The following is a 9175-nucleotide window of genomic DNA, read 5'->3' as shown; positions in this document are numbered from 1 at the left end:
GTGCAAGAATGAAGTCATTCAGTTTTCAAAACAATCGCGCAAAGTAAAAGACCACAGGGCAAGGGTAAAATAATTTCCAACCTAAGGGTGTCTTGTTAAAGTGATAACTCAAAGTGTTTTGATACAGTTTTAATCAAACTTTTTATTCATTCATTCATTGCCAGACGCCATGTATCCCAAACGGGGTGACCAAGGGCTTAGAGTTAATTGTTTTACAGGGAGGGGCACTAATCCTCCACCAACCCCACTTGACACGTAGGGAGAACGAGCCAACAGCATCTGGTGTTCCCAGGTGGTCACCCATCCAAGTACTAACCAGACCCAACGTTGCTTAACTTCGCTGATCGCACGGGAAGCGGTGTACTCAAAGTGGTATGGCCTTAATAGACACTATTACGGGTCAGAAAAGAAGTACACTTTATACTGTATGTGTATTTTTTATTTTTTTTTTATGTGGCCGACTCTGGGCAAAGGCGTCAGGGCCTAAAACTTGGGGACAGTAGCCTATCCCAAGGCCCAGTAGTCCTCCTGCATCTCCACATGTCACCACTTCGGCGCTAACACCCACTGTCCATATTGAGTACATGCTAAGGCTGTCTCATATAGGACTGGTGTATTGGTATTAGCGGGGTTACATTTACATGTCGGCGGGTCTTTTGGTAGATCAGGAAAGTCTGTTTTTATGAAAATCAAATCCTTAAACTGTTCCCTGCCCCAGCCGGGATTCGAACCTGGGTCCATCAGGACTGCAGGCCGCCTCTCTACCGATTCAGCCACCATATATCTATATTTATCTATCAATCAGTCTATCTATCTACCTATATCTATCTATTTATCTACCTATTTGTCTACCTATATGTGTGTATGTATACATATAGATAGATGGATATATAGATAGATACTGTGCATACCCAAAGAAATTTGCGGGACTATTAGGTGTCCAGTCACAAAATATTTCCAAATACATCATCGTTGTTTCCATACCGTTATGAACCCACAATGGCCAATTCCTACCAAAAAGTCGAAAAAAAAAAAAAAAAATAGCGTATCATGATTTCCGATAATAGTGCGCACTCGCGTCATGGGAGCCATTTTATTTTTTTATTTATCTATTTTTTTTTTTAGGGGGAGGGATTTTTCTGACACTCCCTATACTCGCACTTACCACGTCCTAAAGCAAGCAGAATGAGGTCGATATCTATTACCATTCTCTTGAAAGCAATGAACAAACACAAAGCCGGCCATTTCGCGTGTCGCTATTTCCGACAATTTCGCGCTGTTGCGTCGGGCACAATTACCATTTTTTCGTGATACTTCTCTGACACTCACTGTACTTAACCAGGTATAATGTTAAGATACTTATGGCGACAACTATTACCGTTCTCGTGAAACAAATGAAGAAACGCACAGGCACACACACACACACACACACACACACACACATCCATAGCTTGACTTCACACAATATATATATATATATATATATATATATATATATATATATATATATATATATATATATATATATATATATATATATCATCAGCCGTTTGAGTATCCACTGCAGGACCGGCCTATCCCTACCGAAGTGGGGACGATACAGCCAATGTATCTCTACAAAGTGGCTTAGGCAGTTTAGTAGAGATTGTATGTAGGGTGAGAAGTGCTTGCAAGTGTAACTGTTGTGTTGGAGTGGCTTTGGATGTGTGTGTAGTCTGTGAACAAAGTTGTAATCAGCCCGCGCAAGCCGACTGGGTGCAAGCATACTTTATAGCATGCAACACTGGTTCAACCACAGCACCCCTGATGTCCGCCAAAGCAGTACGTGACCAGAAGAACGCTCCCAAAGTTTATTACCCTGGCGGGACGCGAACCCTCGTTCTTCATTGTACGAAAACGCATATATATATATATATATATATATATATATATATATATATATATATATATATATATATATATATATATAGAGAGAGAGAGAGAGAGAGAGAGAGAGAGAGAGAGAGAGAGAGAGAGAGATATCACCCGTGGCTCAGTGGGTTAGAGCACTCTACTCTGACCGAAGGGTCGGAGGATCGAAACCACCCAAGGGTCATTGGTAGACATCAGGAAGGGCATCCGGTCATAAAATGCTACACGCTCTAGTCCAAAAGTCCTCTACCCAGGGGCAACGCCTTAGCCTTTCGGGGATACCTGGCGTAAAACCAAATTATTATATATATATATATATATATATATATATATATATATATATATATATATATATATATATATATATATATTGAAGCAACAAGTTGAAGGTCTAGGCCACAGGGCAAAGTCATCAGTTTTCATCAGCTATAGATGAAAATTTGTGGAAGGGTTGATGATAAGACGAGAATGCAGCATAACGATTCGTTTGTGAGAACAATCAGTCAAGGTCACAGGAATAGGTCAGTCATGACCACAGGGCAAGTCAATGGGCAGCCCATGTAGTGTGTGTGTGTGTGTGTGTGTGTGTGTGTGTGTGTGTGTGTGTGTGTGTGTACATTATAAATGCAACACATTTGATCAGATTCCAGTCGAACTTGACGGATTAGTTGGGTGACCAGCAGGAGTTTGTCCTTTTGTTGCAGAGAACCATAGGTCAATACTATATCATGTTAACGTACCAATGTCAACATTATCAATTTATTTTTGGCATGGGTTGACTTTGTTGATAGGGTTAAATTAAAACAAGGCTAAAGAGATTCGAATCTGAGAAGAATCAGTTAACTGCTACGTTTCTAGAGACTGGCCAAAGGTTAAGGTCATTGGGCAAGTTCGTTTCAAACAGTGTTGATCCAAAGTTGGCCGAAACGTTAAGGGTTATGCAGGAATGAAGTGAGCTGATGTTGGGTGTGATTTGTCCAAGGTCAAGGTCATAGGGAAATTCAAATATTCGATCTTTAGTCCTGTTAACTAGGTCAGGCACTGTACTTTTAAAGCGGTCCTCCGTGTTCTGGTTAAAAGTTCAGTTTTTGTTGCATGAGGAGGATGTGTTCACTTCTGACTTCCACAGCAGTTCTCCCAAGCAATTTCTTCATATTTCCTCCCCTGTAACTCTAATGACGATAAAAAGGGCAGCATTTTATTTTAAGATGATATACTCATCTTAGGAGTGGTCTTTCGTCACCAGTGGTTAAAAAAGACTCCAAGGGCGATTCACCTAACATAAACATTAAGTACTTTATTTTCGCCATCTCCCAATGATTATTTTCACCTTTGGAGGAGTGTCTTATTGTGTAAGGATTTACTTTTTCGAATTGCATGTGAAAACATCCTCTCCACGGAGAATATAGGTAAGATTAATCACTTAACGTAACTCATCTCTAACCATGGAGTCTTAGTATATACTCGTATCATCGTCAATATAACTTCAAAAAACGACCAGGGATATTAATGCTCTCCACAAGCAAGAGTCAAATGTTATGTCTATGCATTATTCTTATTTTTCTCACACTTTAAAAAGTGTATTTGTTACTGCTTATTCTATTATGTCTTTGTATGTACAAAACTGTCTGCTACATACTGTACAGTAAGGGAGTTCCGTGCTCTACACCTTAGTGGTGGTGTAATGAAAGAGTACAATTTTTCCCCTTATAAAAGTACGGGTAGGGGGTATGGGATGAGGAGGATTATGTGACGGGGGGAGTTGTTGGTAGTAGATGCAGTGAGTTGCCAAATACTGTATAAACCAGTAAAGTGCACTTTGCGAGCGTGTGACGAGCAAGCGAGCGTTTGTATATACGTCTATCGTCATAATTTCATCTTGGTGTAAACTTTCAACATTTCTGGTGAGGCAGTTGAACAATAACAGAAGAATAATTGAGCTAAAATATTTAATTTCTCTCTCTCTCTCTCTCTCTCTCTCTTTCTGGATATGCATATAGCGAGGCACCGTTGCATCTATCACATGTGCAATGTTTGATTCTCTGCTCCCAAATTGCCGTGTCAACAAACTGCGTCAGTAAACGCTTCGCAATTGATAGAATGATAAAACCCAGAAATGGAGCGATTACTCTTGCTGATTTCACCCACTAAAAATTGACAAAAATGTTCATGTAAAACTATGATCATTATATCCGATATTTAACTGTTAGAATTCATGCAAGAAAACAGTGTTACAACTGGAAATATTTTTTAATTCTTCTTCATAGTGGAGCATGTCATTTGAAACCCTCGGTACCTTCTCTTGGAAAGCTGGGATTCCAAGGGGTGTCTTTGGTCTCATGAGTAAATATATATTTGAAAGCAAAATTTATTGAATGTATCTGCTACCTGCTAAATAAATCTCATCTTATCTCACAGAGTAGAAAAGTTATTAGCCTCTGAAAACCATAGCAATTAGGCCGTGTTGTGTCGGGCCAGGCCGGGTCGTGTCGGGCAGCTTATTTCTCAGCTGAAGGTAAACATTGCTTTGCTCGTTGCGCTCGCTTGCTTGTTATAAAAGTCATAAAATGAACCACTTCTGCTATGTAATGCGTGGACACTACCGACACCTGATCTTGTTAATTACTTCAGTAACCTTCGTACTATCCAAGCACAACACTTACTCCTGACAACCACATTACCATGGTGCAAAAGATGCAATCTAGTGCAGGTTGTGCAACATTACATTAACCTTGTTAATACTCGTAAAGAGACGACTACAAGAGGCTACAGTTGCCAAAGCCAGACTGTTTTGTTAGGCTAAAAGTAAGTCATCAGAGGATCAAGATGTTAACATTGTCATATACAGAATACTTGCCATATTCTGTTTCTTCTACCTGCAGGTGAAATAATTGAGTTAAATTCGTGCTTTCACAGTGATAGTATTAGTTATTATTTTAACCCTCTAGAGTCTCGTATCACCCAGAAGTGATGGTTTGGGTCATATTGTCAACTTAAGTTAGAAGGGGACCCTATGAGCTTTGCCACTTTGAGCCGATAGGCGAGGGGCAGCACACTGAGTATCTTACCTAAATCCCTCGTGCAACAACCTCGGGCTCTAGAGAGTTAAGGTAGTTAATAAAGTAACGTGCTGTGGTATCACAGGAGTTGAGAACTATATAGAGATTATTTTATGTCGTGACTAAGATTCTGGGACTGTAAAAATATATAAGAACTTGTCAATACACACCCAGCATTTAGGCAGTAGACTATGGCACTAGTCGAACAGGGCAGTACTCCCAAGGTGGATGGAAAACTCATGTCAAGTAGAGCTGGAGTTCCTGTTTCATCAGCCCTAGGGACTGGCTTCTGACAATCCCCTTTTGCTGAACTTTTTCAGTGTTTCAGTAACCCAGAGAGTAGGCCAGCATGTTCACCAGTACAATTTTCTCTGTCAACACCAAACTACATGCTCATTACACACTACACTTCCTATTCAAACTCCTGCTGAAAATGGCGTCTCAACACCAAGCCTCAGAGTCCCCAGGGGAGGGGAGGGCATAAAAGCCCCATCATCAGCCCCTACCTGGATGACCAACCGAAACACCTGGCAACGACTGCCTGACTCACTTCTTTGTTTCTGCGGCATTCAATGCCTTTCCTCTAACTTTCTCTATGTAGAGCACCACCTCCCCTCCTCTAAACCTCACCGTTTCTTCCTCACAGAGACTCAGTTGTCTGAGGCAACTGATAGCAAACCCTTCTCTGTATCCTCCTACTTTCTCTATACTCATTTCAAAGCCATATGTGGCTGTTTTGTATAAGTACGCAACAACTCATCTTGCTCTTTTGTTCCTGAACTTGAATTTTCTGAATTCTCTACTCCCCGGCTTCGGCTATCCTGTCATTCTTTGACTAAATATATCTGTACTGCTTACTTATCCCCTTCTTACGCTATGAAAAATTCTTCGATTATCTTACTTAAAAAATCGAACACATACTATCAACTCCTCCTTGCACTGAAATCCCCATTCTAGGTGATATCAATGTTCACTACCACTTTTGTCTCTCTTCACCTTTCACTGATCCACCCGGTGAACAAACCTACATCTTATCTATCCCTAATGAGCTAGAGCAGCTGGTACAGCACCGTACCTTTATTCCCAACCGCCTTGTAGAGAGGTGCAACATACTTGATCTCTTCCTAATAACTAATCCTTCTGCATACTGTTACGGAACAGAGAAGACTGTCCCGCAAAAGTTCCTGGTTCAAAACAAAAGAGTTAGGTAAAATTACAAGTTAAAGTTTAATGCTCAAACTAACAACAAAACATTCAGGACTCATAAGGATAATGTAATGGCAAAAAACAGGTTAAATATATAGTTAACTGCAATAGCCTCTATTAACACAAAATTAGCATGAGTAAATTTATCTAAGTCAGCCCTGTTAAAATGAGATAATAGAAATACTTGGTGAATGCCAGATATATTATTACAGATACAAAATATTATTAATGATGGCTGACAATAAGAACCTTTACATAAATTACAAAAACCTTACTAGGCCTAAGAATTAACCTTATGCTACACAGTACAAGAAAAAATGCAACAACAGTTATACTCAAATTACACACAGCTGCTAGATGGTTCGAGACTTCCTGAGCACTCACAATAACAACTGTACAGGGGAGGACAGAGATGTGAACAAAATGAAGAGTAGATCTAAGTGGCCATAATGCAGAGACTGAGCTCATTATATAGGGGCCAGCAGAGCTTGATACAACTTGTAAGAAGGACGCGCAAATGAAGCCATAGGGGACAAAGAGCTGACAATCCTGCTCTGAACAACAGAAAGGACGACTTACTCTACTATAACTGTAGAAGGGGGGACTGAGACAGAACACGCTCGTGATCAAACATGCAGCATACTGTGCGTTAAAATTACACAAAGGATGATGTAATCATAGGCTATGTAACACCTCCCCACAAAGAAAAAGAAATTTACAAAGGAAATTTCTTATTACTCTAAAACAATCTGTCTATAGTCTAGATAAGCAGTCTGCAATAACATTTTCTTTCCCCTTGACATGTTGTATGTCTAATGAATACTCCTGAAGAAGTAGACTCCATCTTGTCAATCTCTGATTTTTATCTTTAAACTTACTAAGGAATTTCAGTGGGTTATGATCGGTATAAATGACTATGGGGTCAAAACCAGAACACAAATAAAATGAAAAATGCTGTAAACCCAAAATCAAGGTCAAAAGCTCTTTCTTAATAGTTGAGTAGTTCTTTTGAGGTGGAGTGAACTTCTTACTGTAATAAGATACAGGGTGTTCAATACCCTGATCATCCTCTTGCAGCAAAACAGCCCCTGCTCCTGTATCACTTGCATCAACAGCCATCTTAAAAGGCTTAGCAAAATTTGGAGTAGCGAGCATTGGCTGACTTAATAGGATAGCTTTAAGTTTGGTGAAAGAGGATTCACAGTTATCGGTCCAGACAAATTTAACTCCCTTTTTCAGTAGGTCTGTAAGTGGTGATACAAGAATTGAAAAGTTAAGAACAAATCTCCTGTAATAACCTACCATTCCCAAAAATCTTTGTAGCTCTTTCCTACTTTTAGGTCTGGGAAGATCACTTATAACCTGAACCTTAGCTGCTGGTGGTGCAACATGTCCATCAACAATTACGTACCCAAGGTACTGAACTTTAGCTTGACCAAACTCACACTTTGATAAATTAGCTACAAGATTAGCCTGAACCAAACGCTCAAGAAATTTACTGACATGGCATAGGTGATCTTTCCAGTTGTCACTGAAGATTGATACATCATCAATATAAACAACACACCCTGCCAAACCCTCTGTTACAACATTCATGAGCTTCTGAAATGTGGCTGGTGCATTCTTCATACCATATGGCATTACAGAACATGCAAAAGTCTTTCCTAGTGTTACAAAACATGAGATCTCCCTAGCTCGTTCAGTCATAGGTACTTGCCAGTATCCCTTTGACAAATTAAACTTACTTATGTACCTAGCCTTTCCGATCTTGTCTATGGAATCTTCTACGCGAGGGAGAGGGTAAGTGTCTGTTCTGGTTACCTGATTAACACGTCTGTAGTCGATGCAAAGCCGCTGTGACCCACCCGGCTTAGGGACCAGAGTGACAGGAGAACTCCACTCGCTCTGACAGGGCTCAATCATCTTGTGGTCCAACAGGTAGCCAAGCTCCTTCTGGATGAGAGGAACTTTCACTGGGTTCACACGGTAAGGAGGCAGTTTAATTGGCTTTGCGTCTCCAACATTAACATCATGCATCAACACAGTGGTTCTTCCTGGAGTAGCAAGGAACACTTGCGGGTACTCCTGCAGTAATGCCGAAAACTCCTGCCTTTCCTCGGGAGGTAGATGAGAAAGCTTAGTCTGGAGATCATTCATGATATCAGGATTCTTCCCCAAACTATCACTCAGGCTCATGCTGCATGGGAGAACTTCACTTGCAGACTCGGGTGGAACAGCTACAGTGCAGACTGGATTATTTTCGTCCCGCCTGTGATATAACTTTAGCATGTTGATGTGACAAAGTTGCTTGTTCTTTCTACGATCTGGTGTGGCGATGACATAGTTGACATCACTGAGTTTCTTCTCCACGAAATAAGGACTACTAAACTTGGCTTGAAGAGGTTGCCCATGAACTGGTAGCAGAATCAAAACCTGATCTCCTGGCTGAAAGTGGCGTAACCTGGACTTCTTATCATACCAAGTCTTCATCTTCTCCTGAGCAGCTCCTAAATTCTCTCTCGCCAGCTGTAAAGCAGTGGACAGCCGTTCTTTGAACTTCAGCACATACTCCAGCAGGTTGACGTCATCTTCCTCCGACAGCCAGCATTCCTTGAGGGGTCCTCTTACTTCATGGCCAAACAGTAGTTCAAAAGGTGAGAAGCCCAGTGATTCATTTGGAGATTCTCTTGCGGCAAATACAACGAATGGAAGACCTTTATCCCAGTCTTTCTGATGTTCCAAACAGTATTTCTTGAGCATCGATTTGAGTGTTTGATGATATCTCTCCAATGCTCCTTGAGTCTGGGGATGGTAAGCTGAAGACGTGATCTGGGTGATGCCCAACACTTTCAGAGACTGCTTGAAAACGTTTGACATGAAATTACTTCCCCGGTCTGACTATACCTCCTTGGGCAGACCAAACTTTGTGAAGAACCCTAGCATTTCCTTAACCACGTTCTTTGCTGAGATATTTCTAAGTGGAATGGCTTCAGGATAAC

The 9175-nt window shown here is 40.8% G+C and overlaps 1 pseudogene; it reads right to left on the bottom strand.

Moving 5' to 3' along the window:
* Positions 1-267: 267 nt before the first annotated feature.
* Positions 268-386, bottom strand: LOC145401466 (5S ribosomal RNA; annotated as a pseudogene).
* Between the last annotated feature and the right edge of the window lie 8789 nt (positions 387-9175).

This window comes from Coenobita brevimanus, chromosome 55, assembly GCF_032717465.1.
Source record: "Coenobita brevimanus isolate Jiangsu-jjx chromosome 55, ASM3271746v2, whole genome shotgun sequence".
In the NCBI taxonomy this organism is placed as follows: Eukaryota; Metazoa; Arthropoda; class Malacostraca; order Decapoda; family Coenobitidae; genus Coenobita; species Coenobita brevimanus.
The sequence above is the reverse complement of the archived record's forward strand: the minus strand, read 5'-3'. Positions and strand labels throughout refer to the sequence as shown.